Here is a 21,463-nt window from a genome sequence, read left to right as displayed (position 1 = left end):
CGTTTTGGGTAATTCGTTAGTGTGCCATTCGAATTGATGCGCTGAACTGAATATCTAGAAACATTAATCTATTTTCGAGAGGCAGAACTTTTTGCTACTTTTTTCTGAAATTATACACTTCGCCGACCGAGATAAGTAGAAAGTCCTTGGACTAAGTTGCACTAAGCTCGGTTAAGTCCGACGCATGATAAGCGCAAGTGAAGTGGAATTAAAACTTTCTTAAGATTTCGTCTAATCTGTGTAACTTCAGGTGGAGTTACAAACTTGGTTTATTCCGCTTGGAGCTAATTACTAAACGAAAGTTATCATTTACTCATAGTAAAAAAGTCACTTTCTCTGTATTTTCCTCCTTTTTAAGTTTCCCGGTTGCTTTCAGGGTTATGACATCGTGAATCCCGGTGTCAGCGTAAAAAGTGAACCTTATTTTTTTGTAGATTCAGCTGTGATTTTACAACAAGCCATCTGCTTAATATTATCCCTCTTTGGGAATGCTATTCTTGTCTATCAGCTGCCAAAGCTATGTGTCCTTTAGTCGCCTTGTATGATATCCTTAGAGGAAATAGAGTGGTGCAATTCAAAAGCGGCACCACATGTAAAATTACAGAAAAATATTGTATAATTATTGTGATAATAGTTCACGAAAAAATAATTTTTATTATTTAGTTATAATAGGCACTTGAGCATCTTCGCGACATGTATGATTCGAGTAGGTAGGACTTTTTGACTGAATTTAGATTTCAGTGACTTGTATTATGTACGAATTAGTAATTAAATTTTTACACAATCGAAACTTTTTATTACATGGCATTACTATGCAATATCTATCTTTGATATCATTAGGTATATAAATATATATTTTTTAAATTTGTTACCTATCTACTTGTAACGATATAATGATAGGCAATGTACACCATCGGACTGCCTTTTTTAGGATCAAATTATAAGGACAAATGGAGAAAAACCAAAAACATGAGAACAGTTACTTATAGTACATTCTAATAAGATTTTTTTCTATGATAAAAATGTTACCATTCAATAGTTTTTGGTGGTCGATTAATTATTACTATTTTGGAAACTTAGAAATAATGTGTCATTTATTAATAAATATATTTACATCCTAGCTTAAATTAAAATACCTATATAGCTAAATTCTAAAGCAAATAAATTAAAATGTGTTTTTGAGTCAGACACGCTATTGGGCTGTGTCCCTCAATCACCTCGTACGACATCCACGTAGGTTATGGAGTGGTTCTATTCTATAGTGCCACACGCCAGACACGCCACACACTTGTGCTTTTTGCTCATTATAGTTACAAAATATAGTTTTATGCGCCAAGTAAAATATAGCTGTTACAAGCGGAAGTGCATCGTCGTCAACATTTTTAGACAAAAGGCTCGCTAAAAGTGAGTAAACTGGTATATATCCCCTCGAAAGTAAAGGATAAAAGCGAGTTTTGGAGCTTGGGACGTTTGCAAGGTAAGGGCGTGGTCATAGTTACAGCGGCTCCTTCAGAAAAGACTTGGTAATTGCTACTTGTTCTCTTATTATCTCACTAGCCTTTGACCGCGGTTTCGCCCGGGTTAATTTTCCAAAATGAAAGACACCCTTGTCCTTCTCCATACTTCTAGTTAGAAGTATGGAGAAGGACAAGGGTGTCTTTGTCATAAAGTTTTATGTATGCAAAATCACATAATATTGTTTGAGTACATAGAGCGTGAAGAGGTAACAAACTTACTTTATAATATTAGTTAAGATTTTACCGATTTCTTTTTAGGCCGTGATGACCGAAGTTCGTGATCAGCGGAAAAAAATAAACTTAAAACTTTGAATTGTTCACTTTTTTGTTTCACTTTACTGCCTGACAACTGTGGACTTAAAGCGATAACTGTTAATCCGACAACTCTTAACAAAAATATTTATTTAATGTCGTATTTGGCTAATAAATGATTAAAAAAGCCTTGGCATGTTGACAGGCTGCGCCAGAATTCCTGAAGAATATTGTCGTCAGGCAGTCCGGTCGTAAAATCACAGCTAATTCAAAGATTTATATTGACGGATGTCGCATGGTAGCATTCATGGGACGCTTTGAAGCCCAGAGATGCGCGACTTAATAACGTTGTTGAAATACAGTACGGGGTTACTAGATAATTTGAAAGTGATTTAAGTGAATGAGTTTAGAATTGACAGCACTCAACGCAAGCAGATAAGTCGCCACAGTGTCGCTCTAGCAGTATATGGAATAAGACGCAAGATGAGAGAAGGAGAAGTTGTAATTTTAAAAACAACTTTAAAATATTCATAGCTCTAAAATTAAAACAAAACAACGCTGTCTATGAGGCCCCGCACATTACAGTAGCTCAAGCTATCACGTCGTCGGGATAAAAGCGGCCTGCTTTGCATTTCTCACTGTATCGTTGGCACTTTTGCACATAGTCTATGTTGCAGGTCATAGACCTGCATACAGATAGACAATATGCGTCAAATTCTCCTTCTTCCTATATTTTGCTACTTGAAGTCGCGCATCGTTTCTTGTGTGTCAGGAAATTTTCAAGAACAATCGGTCAGGCAATGTCGGTGTTGCCAGGCGTCCCGATTTAGTTGACTCAAGAATTTACTGTCCCGCGCGGGACAGTGTCCCACTTTTTTGGATTCGCAGTCAGAAGCAAAAATAAAATACGTCATAGATATAATTTTGCACAAGGGATAAATCGATAAAATAGGTTATTATAAAAAATATAAAATAATACTACTCAGTACTATATTAATTTGCGTCCTTTTCCATCATGCGGGACGCGTTTGACGAAATAAATACGCTTTTTTACTCATTAGGTATCGAAACGCCGCTTTACCAAAGAAAAATCTGGCAACCCTGGCCGATATACTCGCAAATTTCCAAGAATATTTAATCAGTCAAATATTGGACGTGTTTTTCGTTGGGAATTACTTCAGGCGAACTCCGGAAATTATCAAAGAGAAAAAATCCAAGAACATAGAATTGAAATTTCTACATATATTGCTATATAAAATATATCATATGCATAATCTAAAGGACTTTAGGATTTAAAGCTACTAATGTAATTTGAAAAATCACTTGATCAAATTACACTATAACGAAAAACACAGCCAATGCTAATTGGCTTCGACAACTGTAAATACTGCTTAACGTGCCTCTAAAGCACGGAGAGCTCAAGATAATACACTTTTGGTCACCAATCCCATGACTGACCACTGAGAAATGCCACCAAAGACTTAGGACCGTTGCACCATAGCTATTTTAAATAGGATATTTATTATCTAGAAATTTTATTATCTGAATGTCCATGCTGTATTGAAGTCAATGGCACATCCCAATCATTTGGTTTCCAAAGCGCAGTAAACAAGTTTGCGATGCAGTTAGATAAATTGTGCTCAGCTAACGATCTGACTTTTAAAATTGCGAATAAAGTTAGTTCGAAAAGAGCAAAAGGTAACCTTGCTTTTAAAAATAAACACAAAAAAAATGTGGTAAGTCCTTTTGGCGTGATAGGGATTGTTGAAACGAGTTTCTTTCCCCATTTCTTCTCAGCAGTGGGCGTTCCGAAATGTCAGTAGTTTATAGCTGTGGTAAATATTATTCAATTTAGATTATGACGTGAAATCTGAAGGTCTGACTGTGAAGGTCTCATTTTTCTTATTTACGTAATATCTTCTGGACGGATTGTTAGGCAATTTGATACATGGGTAGAATATAAACAGGTAACTCAAGGTACTTTTTATCATGAAATTCCCATGGGAGCGAAGCCACGGGGCGCAGCTAGTTGTAAATAAATTTATAAAAAAACACAAACAAATACATTATAGGAAATAATGCAGAATGACGGAGTTATCCCAGGAAGGGATCTCTTCCTGGCAACCGAATATCTAAAAGAAAAAAAAGTCTTGATGTGTCGTGTGACACTGAATGGATTTCGATATAGTTTTGTATACAGATAAAAAATATGTACTGAAATTGTTTTCGCCCGAAACCATTACGAGAACTCCGAGATGCATCTAGTTGATAAACGTCTCACAAACGAAAGCGATCCCAAAGCAAAGAGTGACAAAACCATTCAGATATTAGGATTCTATCTTATACCCTTGTATTGATTTCGGATTATATCTACGCACAATACCAACACACTTCTACATCCCATCCCGAACCGTTGTCACCGTATTCTTAAGTTGAAACAGTCGAAAATCGCTTGCAGATTACATTTGCGACAGTAAATTAATGTAAGGAGGCATATTCCCTATCCAGAAGGATATTTTCAACACAGTTTATGAGCGTTTTAGCGAAGATATCTCCTTTAGGGATCCAAAACGATGGCTGGACGTCTATTCAACCGAATTTAGATATTGTCGATTTAATATAAAAATGTGAAGATATATTTTTTTCATAGCTTGCTTTACTGAGTCTTGGTTTTTTCTGAAACAATTATTTTTGAATCGCGTTTGAGGAAATTGTGCATAATGAAATTCTGTTTGCATTATTGTTCTTGAAGGCATATTCGTGGATCGTTTTATTACAAGGAAACTAATTAAAATTTACTAAACAAATTAAAATTTACGAAATAATAATAAATTCTTATTGTAAAATCAAAATCTACCAAAGTATTCTGATTTGCAGGGTAGGTACTATGGTAATAGACCTGTTACGAGATAAGGGCTTATTTACGGTAACAAAAAGAAACAATTAAAAAAAATACAAAAAAAATATTTTGTTGATTACAAAGTTAATTTACTCAAAGTTTATTTAGTGTATGTATGCAACTACCTGCCGCTAGATGGCGGTGGGCTGTTGAACTCGAAAGGTGTAAGTGTAGGCTCACCTGGCAAATCGTTACGTATGTAAAGTAAGAATAAAAGGGGAAAAGCGGTGTAGTCGCTTAATTTTGAGGTAAATTGAAACGGGACGCTGGATAGACACAGCATGTTTCCAGGCGGCGCACGATTTGGGCAGCTCGCACGAAGTTGGACGTGACTCAGAAATCACAACATTTCAGTGTATATATTGCATACAGATGCGTTCAATTCGCAGGGTATTGTTATTGCTCCCAATAAGTTGGGAAAAAATTCACAAGAATATTTTAACCTTTTTTAAGTAACCATTGTAAATAATTTAACCAGTAGAGGATAAGAAGCAGCACTAATATTCGAGCATTAGACCAAACCAAGATATAAAACGCATACAGCCAAGCCTATCAGGCGCGCTATTCAACATAACGCTAGCTCGTCACCTGATAACAATGGCATACAACACACCCGCGTCTGCTAATAAAAAAAAAAACAAGTGTCAATTTGCCAGATGACATTTGATTTGATTTCTTTTTTTTTAAATGTAACAGAACCTAGTCCACAAATACCATAGCTAGTGTGAAAAAATGCCTGATTGTTAGTGTAAAAAAGGTTTCTGTGCAATACTATTCAGTTAACTGTCATAATCTGATTGCAACAAAAAAGATAAGCTGGATAAAGCAAATGGGTATGTACATTTTATTACAAAAAGTTGTCACATAACAAGTTCCGTTTTTACACAAAACAGCTTGTATGTTTAGGCCTCCGAATTTTTTCCGGTTCCCTCAGGAATGCTTTAATTGGTAGCTGAAATGATGTATACCTTGTGAGGGTAAACATTGTGAGGGATACGCTTCACGCGCTCGCATGAACAAATCTGGGAAAATCAACATACATAATACCTTTTTATTTCGTTAGAAACTTTATAACGCGAGGTTCGTGTTTGTAATTTAATTCTCAGGTGGGTCCATGAAAACCTGAAAGATACACAGATAAATTTTAAAATAATTTATAATCGAAAAACGTTGAAAATTAAAGGTTACATACATAGGGTCCTATTTTCGTATTTTTTTTGACACTTAAAATCATGAAATGACAAATTCCTGTAGTTTATTGTTACCTATCAGATACTAATTGTGTCCCTAAGTTGCTTTGCGTGACATGCGCAGGAGGGTATGAAGAGGCCAGGGACCACCACTAGTCAAGTCATCAATCAACAGCAATAAAATCTTGGATTCCGCTCGAGTGATCCTCAAAGGCGTGACTCCTCAATTATATAAATTGGTAGTCCTTATTGCCTCCAATAACATCAATAATTGAGAGTCCGAGATACCAATTTTCTTTGAGAGTTCAGATGGATGGAGAGCATTTCTTTATAGCGTATTTACAAAACAATAAACATTAGTTCATTGTACACCGGAGGATATCAACGATGCTCACATCAAAGCGATCTGGGTGCCCAAATAATGATCTCCAATTATTCGTTTTGTATATGTACGGATAAGGAAGGATGAATGAAGAAATTCTTAACTGTTAGCACTCAATTACAGCCCGTTTTTCACGTAACTTCTTCCTGAAACTAAACTATGGAATAAACTTTCCTAACAGTTTCGACATTGGGATCTTCAAGGAAAAAGTATCGCTTTCTCAAGAAGTCGGCAACGCACCGGTGACCCCTATCGGCTGGTCTCCATGGGCTTGTATTTGCTTACCATCAGGTAACTCGCATACTCCTTTTCCAATATTAAAAAAAGAGACTTCAATAACTTTTTATGCAACGAAAAATGTGAGGGACATTTTTAAGCTTGTGTCATGATCGGTAACTTGCAAGATTTGTATACAAAGATTCATATCATTCGGATTTGAATTAGTAGAAATAAGCAAGAAAAATGACTAAATTTTAGTGACATTTTAAAATTTGGTACACAATCGAAACATTTTATTAAACACTAGCCTTTACCCACAATTTCGTGAATAAAAATCCGTTTCCCGTGAGAATTTAAGGAAATCTCTTCTTAGTATTCTCCTACACTGTCCTAGGAACCTACACACCAAATTTCATCTTTCCACGCCCAGTAGTTTCGACCTTGCTTTTCCTGTCAATAAGTCACTCAGTAACGCAAGAGATAGATTAAAACTTTATTTTTCCCGACCACTTTCCACGCATATTATTCTTGACTGCATTAAGTCTGACTAAAGAAATATCTGTAAATGAGCGCAAACGTAATATTTTTGATAATAACAACAAATATAATAACACAATGAGTATTGTCCTATTAATTTTAGTGACATTTACGTCTAGGTAGTTGGAAGATTTGAAGTAACTTTGAAGTTTCAAACTGAATATTCCATGAATTAGCGACAACAATTAATGGTTTACAGCTAAGCAGTTAAACTCGGCACACTTTTGATTCCGAGAAATCAAATCGATTGGAAATGACAGTTTTATACATGGGAACCTAAGCACGTGGCAACTCGATTTAAATCGGATTCAGAATAATCGATGGCGATGACTGCTACTCGATTATAATTAATTCAGTTGAAGAATAAGGCAGTCCGTAAGTAAAATTATAAATATCCTGTTATAGAAAAGTTAAAACTTTTTTTTAAGCAAAAGTATACAGCACTTTACAGCATTTGACAGAACAAAACCGAACATAATTCAGCTTAAAGTATGATTAACTTTTTTATAACAATAATAATGCGTTTATTTTGGACAACAAAACAAAAATACATGTATAGCCCACATTAAATATTAATTAAGAACCTAAAACTATTTTACTTATTAATCTAATTTGTACTTAGTCGGTCCATGAATTAGGGTTCGATTCTGTACCTCAAAGAGTAAAAATATTATATATACTTACTTAAACATTTCGTTGTCCATCTGTCTACCCTTTTCTTCGAGACGTGTTGGAGATATCAAGTTAAACGTTATATCATATAGCCGCATCTAAGGTTTCTTTTACTTCTGGAAAAATCAAGCTTTTAAGTCAACGTTCAAAAAGATATGGGCATTTATATTGTGCTTTATAAAAGGAATCAAGACCTACACAGGGTACTTTCCGTTGACCAAAATAGAATCCGAAAACCGTAAATATTTATGTACATAAAAAACTTATTTAACTAACATCGGTCAACTTGTATAGTTCTTTTTCACGTGTCAAAATCAATACCAGCAGCCAGTTGCGTATACGTTCTGTTATACTCGTAATTAATGTGAAGTAGACTGATTGTGTCAGCATTTTAATCTATACTATACTACTATATATTATTATAAAGAGGTAAGCGTTTATGAGTTAATGAGTTTGTATGTTTGAGGCAAGTACTCTCCTAAACTACGGAACCGATTGCAGAAATTCTTTCACCATTTAAAGATACATTATCCAAAAATGCTAAGGCTATAGTTTATTCAAAACTTCCATGAGAGAGAAGCCCCGGGCAACATCTAGTTTTATATAAAACTATTGCGGTTGTCTGACTGGGCCAAGCGGGGCTTTTGGGCTTTTGTGTTTTTTTAAAGCGCCCCCAGAGTGCCGTCCTAATAGTACCTACGTACCTCCGCATACAATTACTATATAAAATTTTGTATGTAAGTCTGAGTAAAATAACAATAAATTAATTTATTAGTCCAAAGGTCTACTGATATCATTTACCTTGCACATAACCTGGAGAAGTGGACTCCACATTTTATCAGATTATTAATAGAGAACAGTATGTTTATAGTTTAATACGACTTAATCCTATACTTGCTCTTAATAGGAAACTTGAACCGAGCAACCAAAGTATCAAGAGTGCAATGAATCTCTTGGCTTTGGATTTAAATAGATAATACGTTGAACAACTTAGCCTTAACAACTTTACTAATGATAGTCTACAAGTATTAATATTAACTGAAATATTTTACAATCGCTCGTTCGATCAACTCGTTGCAAATTCGAATCGATCCGAAATAGAGTTGTAGCCGCGAAAGGACTTGTAGAATAAAAAACCCAGGCTTACCACGAAACATACAAAGTAGCACCTTACAAACGTCCACATGCTATCTTTTTTTTCCATATCGAGTTAAACAGAGAAAGTTTTCACGTACTGCCGTGCTACGTGTTTTATGTTTCATGGTAGCTCCCAGTTTATTTTGGTATAATTACTAACTGATAAAATTCGTTTTTACAAAAAGAATAACTATCTTGATACACTACTCTTAATCTTACATCCTATCGTAAATATGAAAGTTTGTGAGGATGTACATATGTGTATATGATTGTTATTCTTTCACGCAAAATCTACTGGACGAATACTTATGAAATTTGGCACACGTGTAGAATATGACATATGATACTTTTATCCGGAAATTCCCACGGGAGCGAAGCTACGGCGCGCAGCTAGTATATTAATATATTCTTTATAATAAATATATAGGTTCCAAAGAACAAAGTGTGTAATCTTAACATTGTCTTTATTTGTGAAAATAGATTTCAAGCAGGTGTTATAAATTTTAAGACATTCTATTTTCCCCTCCCGAACTATTGGTCTTTTTCCCATTTAGTCTATTCTTGTCCAGATGGTCTAGTTCCTGATTGGTCTAATTTGAGGGAAAGACATGACTGCTTTCTGCTAAATGAATAAAAATCTCACTAAAAACTTTCTATAAAAAAACTAGAAAAATCTGTTTAAAAAAATAATAACATCTCTAGGTTCTCCTCTGGATGAATGTGAAAGTATACTGATGGTTCCGGAGAATCACATGGCATTCATATTAATTATTATTCGTTCGCCAACAATAGTATATCACGTGATATTGTACGTCTGTTAGTTTTATGCAGTTGTCTAAATAAATCTATTATTACAGAATCAGTACAATCAAAACCATAACGAATTTTATGTTACGTTATGAAACTGCGAATGGGAACATTTGTATTGGATCAAAATCCAATCACACTAGCTCTGAGCGGAATCAAATGAAATACTCGTTAAATATTGTCACTCGTATTAAATTAATGTTATTTTATTCTGTCTTCTTTCTAAAGCTGTATTTCTCATGGCTGAGAGTCAGGGTCTTTATGTAAAATGGGAACAATTTCCGGGAAGGTACCCTATGTCCTTCAATTATTATATGTGAAGTTTCAAGATTGGTTGAGTATATCGAGCATAAAGAGGTAACAAATAAACGAACAAACTTACTTTCGCATTCATAATATTAATAAAGGTGTAAAACATTAATACATTTCGACTTTCTTTGCAATATTAATATCACTATATTACCGCACCACTGCCTACTCCAATTTACACAGATAAGAAACCATTAACTAGCGTGCAGATTAGTATTCAAACTCATGTGGCACGAGTAGGATTTGAACCTAGAACCTATCGATCATAGGCGCATCGCTTCAATAACATCAGATAACGACCAAAAAAATACTAATATGACTAAGAAGCATAATTTGTTTCTGCAAACTGTGAACTGGGTCAGTCACAGTTACAGGAAAGTGGTTATCAAATGTCATGACCTATATGAAATTACAAGCCTGCATAATTATCTGCCTGCGACAAAAGTAGCTTATGTCAATCTACAGCTCTCCAACAACTCAAGAAAAACGCGCACCTCAATCTAATGCTTTAGTTACGTGAAAGAAGGACAAAGAAACACAATTTCATAGTTATAATAATTATGGAAAGTAATTTGAGAAAGGTGGGATGCGATCACTGAAGCCTATGGACACATACAGTTGCGGGTGTGTGATATGTGTGTTGCCGACTTTGTGACTTAGGACTACCTATAACTTTCGAGTTGCATAATTATATATTAAACGACAGGTATTAAACGCGCACATACCTTTTTTATTTCCCCGACGTTTATGTTTCGTCGTTTTCAGAGCTTTGTGACAAGGTCCGAAACGAAAAAAAAGGTATGTGGGCGTTTAATACATGTCGTTTAATATATAATTTGTGGCTTAGGGTCAATTGCCATCATCATCATTTTCAGCCTATATCAAACTACTGCTCTATAGGCCTCCCGTTTTCGCATCACTTTTTACGGTCAGTCTCATCCATCGCTTTCCCGCTTAGATCATTAAATGATCTAAGCTTTCCCGTGACCCAAACAAGTCATCTGACCAACGGACTGGTTTACCAATCGGTCTTTGTTCCTGCATACTGCCATAGTACTTTGTAAATACACAGCCTCTCTCTCTGATTAAACTTGGAATAAATTTCTATACCTACGTTGACAAATATGGTATTTACGTTAGAATGGATTGAAAATAAAACTTCGAAAAGGTATGCCGTTGATATAAAACATTTACTTTTCACAAGATTTTGTTACGTCTTATAAAACATAAATCCGACTTACACTTGACTTATTATTCCACTCACGAACCTCACATGTCTGCTGCTTTACAATAATTTATATCTTCCGTTCCTTTCCTTCCTTCAAAGGCAGATGCTATAAATTTGCCAGGAGACGTGGAACCGACGCTTTGATGGTTCTAGATAATATTTTTTCACATTTAGCTTTTAGTTCGAAAGTAGAAAGAAATGCCTATTATTTCTGGCGAAATTTAAAAAAAAATACTTAGTGTGTTGCTAGGCTAATCTGGTTAAGGTATAGTAGATAAAAAAAAGAAGAGTCACGTCGATTTTGTTTAAAGCACAAGGGATATGTTTTGTATATGGTGCATATGATAAAACTGAATAAGTACTATACAGGAAGGAAGTCAAATTTTAATAAAAACAGATAACTATTAGACCTTCACAGGCTAAACTGACCTAACGACGTTGTCCTCTCGGACCAACTTGGCACTTAACAACTAGACAATTTAGTAACAATTGAGAAGAAATGCTGAAAGAAATCGTTCTTCATCATTCCAGAAGGGATTCCCATATTTTCACGCATAAATTGACTCATCGGGATTATATCAATTAATCGAAACTAGTCGTTCGCCGCGAATGTAGACCGCGCGAATACAGTTTTTTTTTACATATTTCTTTTACAACATATTATAAGATAATGTCAATTATATCTCAAAACAGCTTTTTCAAAGTTACAGTCTTTAGGCTTCACGCGACACGGCGTGCCTACATAAAATAATTTGGCGTACGTATTTTTTATTTCCACGATATTTCGGAATCTATCCATCCATTTTATGTGCTGTAAAGGACAAAATTTATCTTCATGAAATAATCTTGATGATGAAATAACTTTTAATCATAAGGATTAATATGCTTGTGTAGTAGTAATTGTCAAAATTAACCTTTTAACGTACATTATCTTTTTACATATAAAATGGCTTATAGTTATTTAATTATAAAAGATAGATTTAACTTAACGTGAACTTTTTTATGGATATACTAAAAACCTATATTTTTGCAGTTTATTGTATGCATGTATAATCAACAGTGGGGCCAGCGCACGCACGTTAAGATTTTCGGTAGCGCTTTCTTTTCGGATTACTATACGAGTGTTCATTGATATTGCTGAAAACTAATTTATTTCAAAATAAATATATATCTATTATATATCTCGGATAATGTAGCTTTCTAACGGTGAAATAATTTTTGAAATCGGTTTGGTAGCTTCGGAGATTACCCGCCTCAAACATACAAACTCATCTTGCGGATACAATATTTTTTACAAAATTATGAATATCAAAATATCAAAAACAGCTTAGCCGATTATGTTGCCCCACGAACATAAAAATTCCATTGACAGATCCTACATACCTTTTAAATTTCTTAAAAATCGGACCAACGGTTCGAAAGTTATCGCGTTACAAACATACATACATACTTACATACAAAAAAATGTATTTATGCTCCAAGAGAATGTGTCAAAAATTATCGCGACAAATTGAGGTCATTTGAATCAATCTCCCTTATATTTGATTCAAGAACAAACAGATATAGATCCAAATACATCGTCCCCACGTGATTTCGTCAGGCGATCATTTATATCTTCCGGGTGCCCTGAAATAAATCAACTAATTAAAAAAAAAAATTGAGCAAACAATAAACAATACATTTTCATTTGCTAGTTGCCTGAAGGCTTTAATAAGGCCTTGTTCAATAAGATTCATCCTATCCAAAACTAATTTTCTCCGTTGAAAGTATCTCTTAATACAGACGAGGTGATTCCACGTTGAAGTAAGGCCCTGGATAGCGGTATTCTGTATGTAACAATGCCCTTTATTCGTTAACTTCTAAAGACAAAGCCATTCGTTACTGAGTCGTTCGCAGAGCGACCGCGCTGTCATTACGATCCGTAAATTTTTTTGAAATATTTACATTTTTGTAAAAACTCACCAAATTTTTTAGAGTTCTCTAGGTCTAGGTTCGTGGCGAACAACTAGTTATTTTAAAGTCGGATAGTAAAACTATTGAAAAATCGTAAAGAGAGCGCGATCGCAGTGATTGAAACGCTCTGAATTCAAATTCTAATTCAAATTCAAAATTCTTTATTTAATTTAGGATGATATACATCACTTATTGACGTCAAAAAAATTACTTAAACTAAGTCTACTGCCGGCTTCCAAAGCGCAAGTGAAGAAGAAGCGGCGCAACAAACTTTACCGCAGCCTTTTCTCCAAGGACGTCAATTAACAAGTATAGGTCTTATACATATATTAAAAATTAGAAGGACGAATTTACATCATTATTAAAAATGTCAAAATTTGAAAAAATAAATAAAATAAAAATTGTATTTCCAATAAAATTATTGAAAATTGTCACACAAAATATATATATAAATAAATAAATGTACAAAATGTAATAAATGTACAAAATGTAGGTTTTGTACTAAATGTACAAAACCTACGTAATAATGTCATAAATCAATTACATATGTTATGAGGATACTGCACCATGCTTGGGCCAGACATTATTGTCGTTCACATAATCATCAGACTTGTAATATGCCTTTTTACAAAGTACTTCTTTTATATAATTTCTAAATTTTTTGTCCGGCAAATCAAGAATCCATTTGGGCAATTTGTTATAAAAACGTATACAGTTCCCAGCAAAAGACGTTCTAACTTTGGCCAACCGATGCCCGGGGACAGACAATTTATCTTTATTACGTAAGGCTCTATCAGTGTAATCACCAACTTTTTTAAATAAGTTTAAATTTTTCCGGACATGCATAATCTTGTCAAATATGTATTGAGAGGGTAAAGTTAAAATAATAATATCTTTAAAAAAATCTCTAAGGGAAACCCTTCTCCTCAAACCATATTATATAGCACTGAGAAACACCTACTGTGAAATGAGGGCGATTATACCTTAAAATATTGAAGATTTGACATTTAGTCGCTTTAAAATTTTTTCGCTACAACGTGCACCGATTCGGTGTCGTGCTACTTGGTGGGTGTCGCTTCAATATGTTTTCGCCCAAGTGTATCACGCTGAAATATTTTGCCACAACGTGTGTCGCTTCCGCGTCAATAACTGGACCCCACAGTGGCAAATAAAATGGTGTGGTGTGGCATAAGCCCAGCCAGTTTAACAGGAGTTGACAGGTCACGCACGGGTCCGGCCACGTCGACACGTCATGACTGGCCTATGACTAATGTGTGTCTCAAAATTACAGTTATTTGAGAACCTAACCCATGAAAGTAACTCAGGATAGTTCGTTATATCACCCGCCCGTGGATAAGGGGGGCTACTATGAAACATTAAATTTGCGTTCACACATTTTCTCTTTGGATGCGTACATGATATGGTAAAAAAAGATAGCATGTCAACGTTAGTGACGTGCTACGTATCTGTTTCGAGTGGTGACCGGGCGAATTGACTTTTTTTTATTCAGAAAACCAACAGCATAACAACAGTATTTTACAATCTTTCATTGTACAGATGAGTACAAAAATATTTACAAGACTAATTTTAATAAAAAAAACTCTCTCTAACTTTTGAAGATTCGATTTTGATTTTACAACCACCTGCACGACGTAAAACCCTCCTTGAGGATGCTATTGTCGTCCTTCAGGCTATGTGTTCGTAATCGCCTCATATAATACGATATCAAAGCCAGAAGTGATTCTATTTCAGAACGGAAATAATATAATAATATGTTTTTATTTTTAAATTCGATGCGGTGTTCGCTTACATCTGGCAACTCGCACGTGCATCTACAATTTAATGAAAATAAAATGGAATATCTTTAAATTTAATAAATAATTGTAAAACCTGTCGCCACAGTCAAAATGTATGAAAACAGCGATCCAACTTGCCGGCCGGTGGCGCTCGGAATTCCAATTAAACCCGGCGTTATGTTTTAACTTAATTCGCCACGAAATGCATACGAATTGAAATTGTTGTATCAAAAGCTTTATTCCTATTGTGCAGCTGGGTGACTTTTGCAATTTGCTATTCTGTGGCATTTCCTAAATTGTTTCTTAATTAAGTACATATCTATTACTCGTCTAAAATTTGAATTTGGAATTAATATTATTCTTTTTAATTTTTGCATTGCCTTTCTATTGCTGGAGGTAAATTGGCAAAATCAACCAAACAGGCTGCTCAACTTTTGATTCCTTATGTTTTATATATATTTTACATCATAATCGAAATTAATGAGTAAAAAATTAAATTACATAATAATAAAAAAATATATTTTCATAATATCATAATAAAATCATCATTCAAAATTGATTACCGATAGCCAAAATCAGTAATTTAACTATTTACTCGTTAATTTAGCTGATAGCCATCAGTAGTTATAGGAAGTTGGAATATCTTTATATTAGGTAAGTACTCCATAATAAACTAAATTTTTGACACCTGTTGTACAATCACTGCCGAATCCGAAAGTTCAACATTTTTAAGTTATTTTAACGCTGATTCGCCATTCGGCTCCGGGCCTTACAGCCCCGAATGACACCGGAAACGCGGATATCAGAAAGAGAGAGAGATAACAGGCTTTTAGAGAAAGAATGCAATGCGTTACTTTAAAATATTTATACAAATATAAAAAAAACGATTATCTGTCAGTATTATATGCAAATAATCGTAAAGTCTAGCTTTTAAGTGAAATCTAAATTTTTATGCCGCCATAAAACCTAGGTGTGTTTCGTTGGAAATAATCAAGATTCATTCGCTCGCTCACTCTTCGAATTACGATATTTATAAAGTCATATCATTTTTTTAATTTTAAGACTCATTAGCAGTACCCTGTATAAGTAAATATTGCAAATAAAGACATTCTTATTCTTTTCTTCTTCTTATTTCGGGCCCTGCGCTCCGAAACTCAACGGCTATGGAAGAATTTTAATTTTTAGGATTCCGTGGTTCTATAGGCAAGGAACCCTTATAGTTTATCATGTATGCCATGTCCGTCTAGACAAAAACTATTACAATTAGAATGATGTAATTTGGTATGGGTATACACGTCAATCACGCCGACAAAGTGGTCAAATAAAAACTTGAAAAAAAAAAACTAATTTTTAGGGTGCATCCCCTACAGGTGAAGTGGGTATGATTTTTTTATTATGCTCATTGTTTTCTTCCAATTTTCTTAATTATTATTTTTCTTTCCAAGAAAATTTTAAGAAAAATAATAATTAATTAATTAAAATAAAAAGTATTTAACTACTTTAAGTATTTTACTAACACACATAAGGATGTATTCTTTCCGAAATAAAATTGATTTGATTTGATTTTGAAAAAATAAAAAAGCGAAAGTATCTTAAGTAACTTAAGGTCAGTTTTTCCTAAAGTATTGCAAGCTCATAATTTTGTAGTGGCAACGCTCAAGTGTCACTGGAAGTCGAGCTATCCTCGCGAAAAGGGAAACGAAGTTAAAACTTGTTCTTTGCTTTGTTCGGAACTTTTTTATCTAGTTTTCAGGGTTCAACAACCACTTTCTTTTTCATTGAATTTTTTTACTTACATGAATTGATCGGACTTCGTGTAGCTGAGATGTTGATGATGATCTGTTCATATGCGACTTACTGTCCAACCCTCTTCTTCATAAAGCATAATTACTTTAAGCTAAAGTATGTTTGTCTCGTACTGTCAATGTCAAATAGTATTATAAAATTCTATAGTGACAACCATAATTTAGCATAAAATATTTTTAAATTTTTATGAAGTTTAATTATAAATATGTAATGTTTTGTTTTGTTTAGTTTTAACTTTATGAATAATAACGTGAATATGTACAGAACCCTGAAAGTGTTATTACGTTTCGTACAACTAGTTGTTTCGCAAATTTCTCACTTTTTTTAGCTAGGAAGAACCGCCGAGACTTCTTAGTTATGGCAGAAGTAGAAACAGATCCTCTTAAACATTGTTGAGTATTTTCTGGAGATACCTATTTCAAATAGATTTTTCCACTAACAATACATTTGCCATAATGACCATCTGAACAGTCAATAAATTATTCGTAAAGTTCTGTGTTTTATCATATACTTACACTTGAAAATATTTTGTTCTCGTTTTATCGTAAGTTTGTCGTATGATAGAAGTGCTTCTATTTTATTAAGCGAACTACTTAATAATCGATAGGAAATTTCTTCTTCTTCTTTATGTGCCTATTCATTAATTAATAGGAAATTTAGGACAAATTCAATAAAAAATTTGGAATTACTGCCACAGTTCCCAGCGGGCAAATGTAATTCGCAAAAATTCCACATAACTGCACTAAATTAAGGTTGTTTTACGTCAAAAGTGAGACATAACCTAACCTCATTTTGCATAGGGTCGCTCGGCTTTCCAGTCACGTATACCCGGGCTTCTGAACTGGGCATGGACATAAATTCAGAATAGCGCATCAGAACACAGAAGTCAGGAGATTAGTTTCAATTGCCTAGCACGTACTAGATATATTATTTTACTATAACTATATAACTGTAAGAATATTGATTTTATCAATTTAAATAATAGAAAAAGTTTTTATCCATATATATAGGTGCGCCTCCAGGCTTCGCCTAATTCCCGGATAAAATGGATTTTTAAATTACTTTTTAAATAAACAAATATGTACTATTCCAAGATATACTCGTACTAGAGTATATCTGGTAGAGATCAGTAGATTTAGCGTGATAGAGTAGTAAAGATTGTTACACACATTTAAACTTTAATTTTTGAGTTATTATGTCTTATTATGTTGAGCAAAATAACTCCACGTTTTTGACCATATAACGGATTTATCTCAGTCAAATTCATGGACTTAAATAACACATTTATTACTTCTTTATAATATAATAATGATAAATTTAATTTTGAGTGCCAGTGTTTTATTGACTGCAATGTCACACACGTTGCACTAAAAATAACAGTTAGATAGAGAGTGAGTGAATGTTTTTTAAGTAGAACTTAATTTTGAGTGCCAGTATTATATTGAGTGAAACGTCACTCACGTTGCACTCAAAATAACTGTTAGATTGAGAGTGAGTGAATATTGTTTAAAGTAGAATTTATTTTTGAGTGCCAGTGTTATATTTAGTGAAACGTTACTCACGTTGCACTCAAAATAACTGTTAGATAGAGAGAGAGTGAGTATTTTTTAAGTAGAATTTAATTTTGAGTGCAAGTGTCATATTTAGTGAAACATCACTCACGTTGAGTGACTATTTCTTTAAGTGGGCACATCTCCGTATTTCTGTTATCAACAATCTGATATACAAGCCTGTGTAGTTTAAAGATATACAACGTTGTGGATTTAAATTTGTTTGCGCGGATTCTCCTTGAAATCCGCTATTTCTTGTGCAGTTTATGCTTATGTCCCGTATGTGCATAGTGAATTTGAATATATGTGTTACATCTTAGCGGTGGTGGTGTAATGGTTAAGACGCCTGTGAACCGGATCGAATCCTACTTGTGCCACATGAGTTTGTATACCAATCTGACTCATGTGTAATAGTTTTCATCGTGCACTTGCTTCCGGTGAAGGAAAACATCGTGAGGAAACCTGTACTCTGGTTGATCTATTAGTTAAGTACGCTATTGTATTGGAGTCATCTCTGAATGCTAGTGTACGTACTGAATAAATAAATAAAAAGTAAATATCAAACATATTTAAGTAGCGATACCAAGCTTATGCATTTGATAGGACGTTTTGGAACGTATTACCATCGGTTTTGAACGTGTTATCCTTATATCCTGCTAATGTTATAAATGTGAATGTTTGTGAGGATGTATGTATGTTTGTTATTTATTCACTTTGTTGTGAAATTTGGTACACGGGTAGAATATAACCTGGAATAACACATAGGGTACTTTTATCCCGAAATTCCCACGGGAGTGACGACCCAGGGCGCAGCTAGTATTATATAAAACAAAGTCCTCTGCTGCATCTGATGGTTTATGATAAACTCAAAAACTTCTGCACGGATTTTCAAGCCGTTTTCACCAATAGGTAGTTTTTTAAATCTTATTTTAATCATTTGTTAGCAGGATTTGATTCTTCATTCGTGGACGTTTATGATTCAAACCAATAACCGTACCTATATCTTTTTAAGTAACATTGTCTAACCCAGAAAGAACTTTGCCCAGCAGTGGGCAATTCATGTGTAATAGGCCATTAAAAAAATAGAAAAGTCAAAGAAAATATATTTCCAGAAACATTTTTTCCCACGCCTAAAGCGTCTGCGGATGTTACACATCAAAAATGTATAACATGCGAAATCTGGGTTTAACAGTTCTAAAGTTAACCGTAAATAAAACAGCCATTGGCTATTTGTCTTCACTTCAACCATTGCACCGACAAATCTAGTACGTTTTGCTCGTATCGAGTGATTTAGGAATGGACTCGTGGGTATAAAGCAAGTTTTTACAGATTTTGCAGTTTCATCGATATAAATAAATAAATAAATATGTATAGACAAATCATAAAGATCTAGTTAGCCCCAATGTAAGTTCGAGATTTGTGTTATGGGATACTAACTACTATGTTCTATAATATATAAGTTCAAGTCTATCTGAAAAATATCATTTTCTATCTTAACCTGACCGGGGATCGAACCCAGGACCTCCAGTGTAGCAGTCCGACATGATGACCATTAGGTCACAGAGGTCGGTAACATATCGGTAACACATTACATTCGCCCCACTATATAAACTACTTGTTCGCCGCGAACTTAGAGCTCGCGAACACAATAATTTTTAAGATAATTGTGAATATTTCAAAAACGACTTCACCTTTTTTATTTAGTTATAATTATTATTTTTAATTAGTTTTAGCCAACTATCCCATCACTAATATTATAAATGCGAAAGTAAGTTTGTTACCTCTTTACGCATTATCTACCGGACTGATTGTTATAAAATTTGGTACACGAGTAGAAAATAACCTGGAATCACACATAGTGCATGTATTCCCACAGTAGCGAAGCCCCGGGGCGCACTAGTTTGATATAAAAATGTCAACTATATAAAAATGAAAAGTCGTTATTGATTTCAATAACGACTGAATTTATAACATTTAAAAATTTAATATTTTTGAAACAAATACCCGTGCGAAACTGATCAAATATTGAATATGAATAGACAAGCCTATACAAAGTGTGACATCAATGTATAACATTGTATAACACAAAACATTCCGACGAACTCATCTCTACAACAAATATGAGTTTCGACGTTCCATACAAATGACTGTTTGAACCGTTTTGTTGTCAGCCATAATATGATCGTAGATATTGCAAACCTTAGAGAGACAATATACGGATGGGGACAATACTCTTTTTACAGATAGTTATACTAGCAATTTGTTACAAGCATTTGTCATACATACAAACTATACAAAATATTGTGTTGTACATAAAAGTTATTTACAACACCAATATAAACACACTGAAGCGTTAGTGGTTCAGAGGTTAAGACCGTCCGCCTGTAATCGAAAGGTGCCGGATTCATATCCTATTCGTATACCAATCTGACTCATGTATTGTAGTTTTCATATTCGCTAACCTCATCATGATGTCATTTGGTCGTAAAAGTCATGTTAGATGCCTTTAGGCAACTTAAATAAAATCTGACACCAGTATTAGCAAATAACACACTCGAAAAGATGAGTTACGTACAACACCAATTAGGTATATATATTGAACATATTAATTCACAATCTGTTTTTTTCTTGCTACTCTATGTATTGTACAGTCAATAGAATATCAAGCTATTCAAAATCTCTAATGCCATGCAGAGTAATTTTAGGTTTTGTTGACTGTACGTACATGGATAAATATAATAAAATAAAAAATCCAACTGATTTGATCAGGCACTCAAAATGAAAATTTCTGTATATTATCTGTTCCGGAATCTCAATAAAACAGGCAGTTCTATTAACAGTGTACCTAACTATATAATAAAATATTTTTATGGCTTTTCTGTAGACGAATTAATGACGATATACAATGTCAAGTACACAAGTAAATCAATTTTGTTGAAATCAAGTGAATTAGTTAAAGCTATTCGTAAGTAAAGACATTAGTAGTACTTATTAATGTACAGTTATGTACGAAACCCTTTGCGAGGGTAACCAATTTTGATACTTATGGACAGAGGAAATATAAATTACTTAAGTGTTAAACCTCATTTGGTTGAGTGTACGCACATAACATTCCGTCAATTAGGAAATTGAAAGCATTTGTATGTTTGTGACGAATATTATGTGTAAATTAGACCAAATTGATATAGCATACTGAATACGTTGATTAG

At 34.0% G+C, this 21,463-nt stretch overlaps 1 long non-coding RNA gene across 1 annotated transcript; it reads left to right on the top strand.

Annotated features, from left to right (window-relative positions):
* Nucleotides 1-5,374: 5,374 nt before the first annotated feature.
* Nucleotides 5,375-7,538, top strand: LOC128680845 (uncharacterized). The gene is made up of 3 exons (XR_008405906.1): nt 5,375-5,501; nt 6,422-6,531; nt 7,196-7,538. It is a non-coding gene; the product is annotated as an uncharacterized LOC128680845 (long non-coding RNA).
* Nucleotides 7,539-21,463: the final 13,925 nt, after the last annotated feature.

Source organism: Plodia interpunctella, chromosome 25, assembly GCF_027563975.2.
Source record: "Plodia interpunctella isolate USDA-ARS_2022_Savannah chromosome 25, ilPloInte3.2, whole genome shotgun sequence".
Classification (NCBI taxonomy): domain Eukaryota; kingdom Metazoa; phylum Arthropoda; class Insecta; order Lepidoptera; family Pyralidae; genus Plodia; species Plodia interpunctella.
The sequence above is the reverse complement of the archived record's forward strand: the minus strand, read 5'-3'. Positions and strand labels throughout refer to the sequence as shown.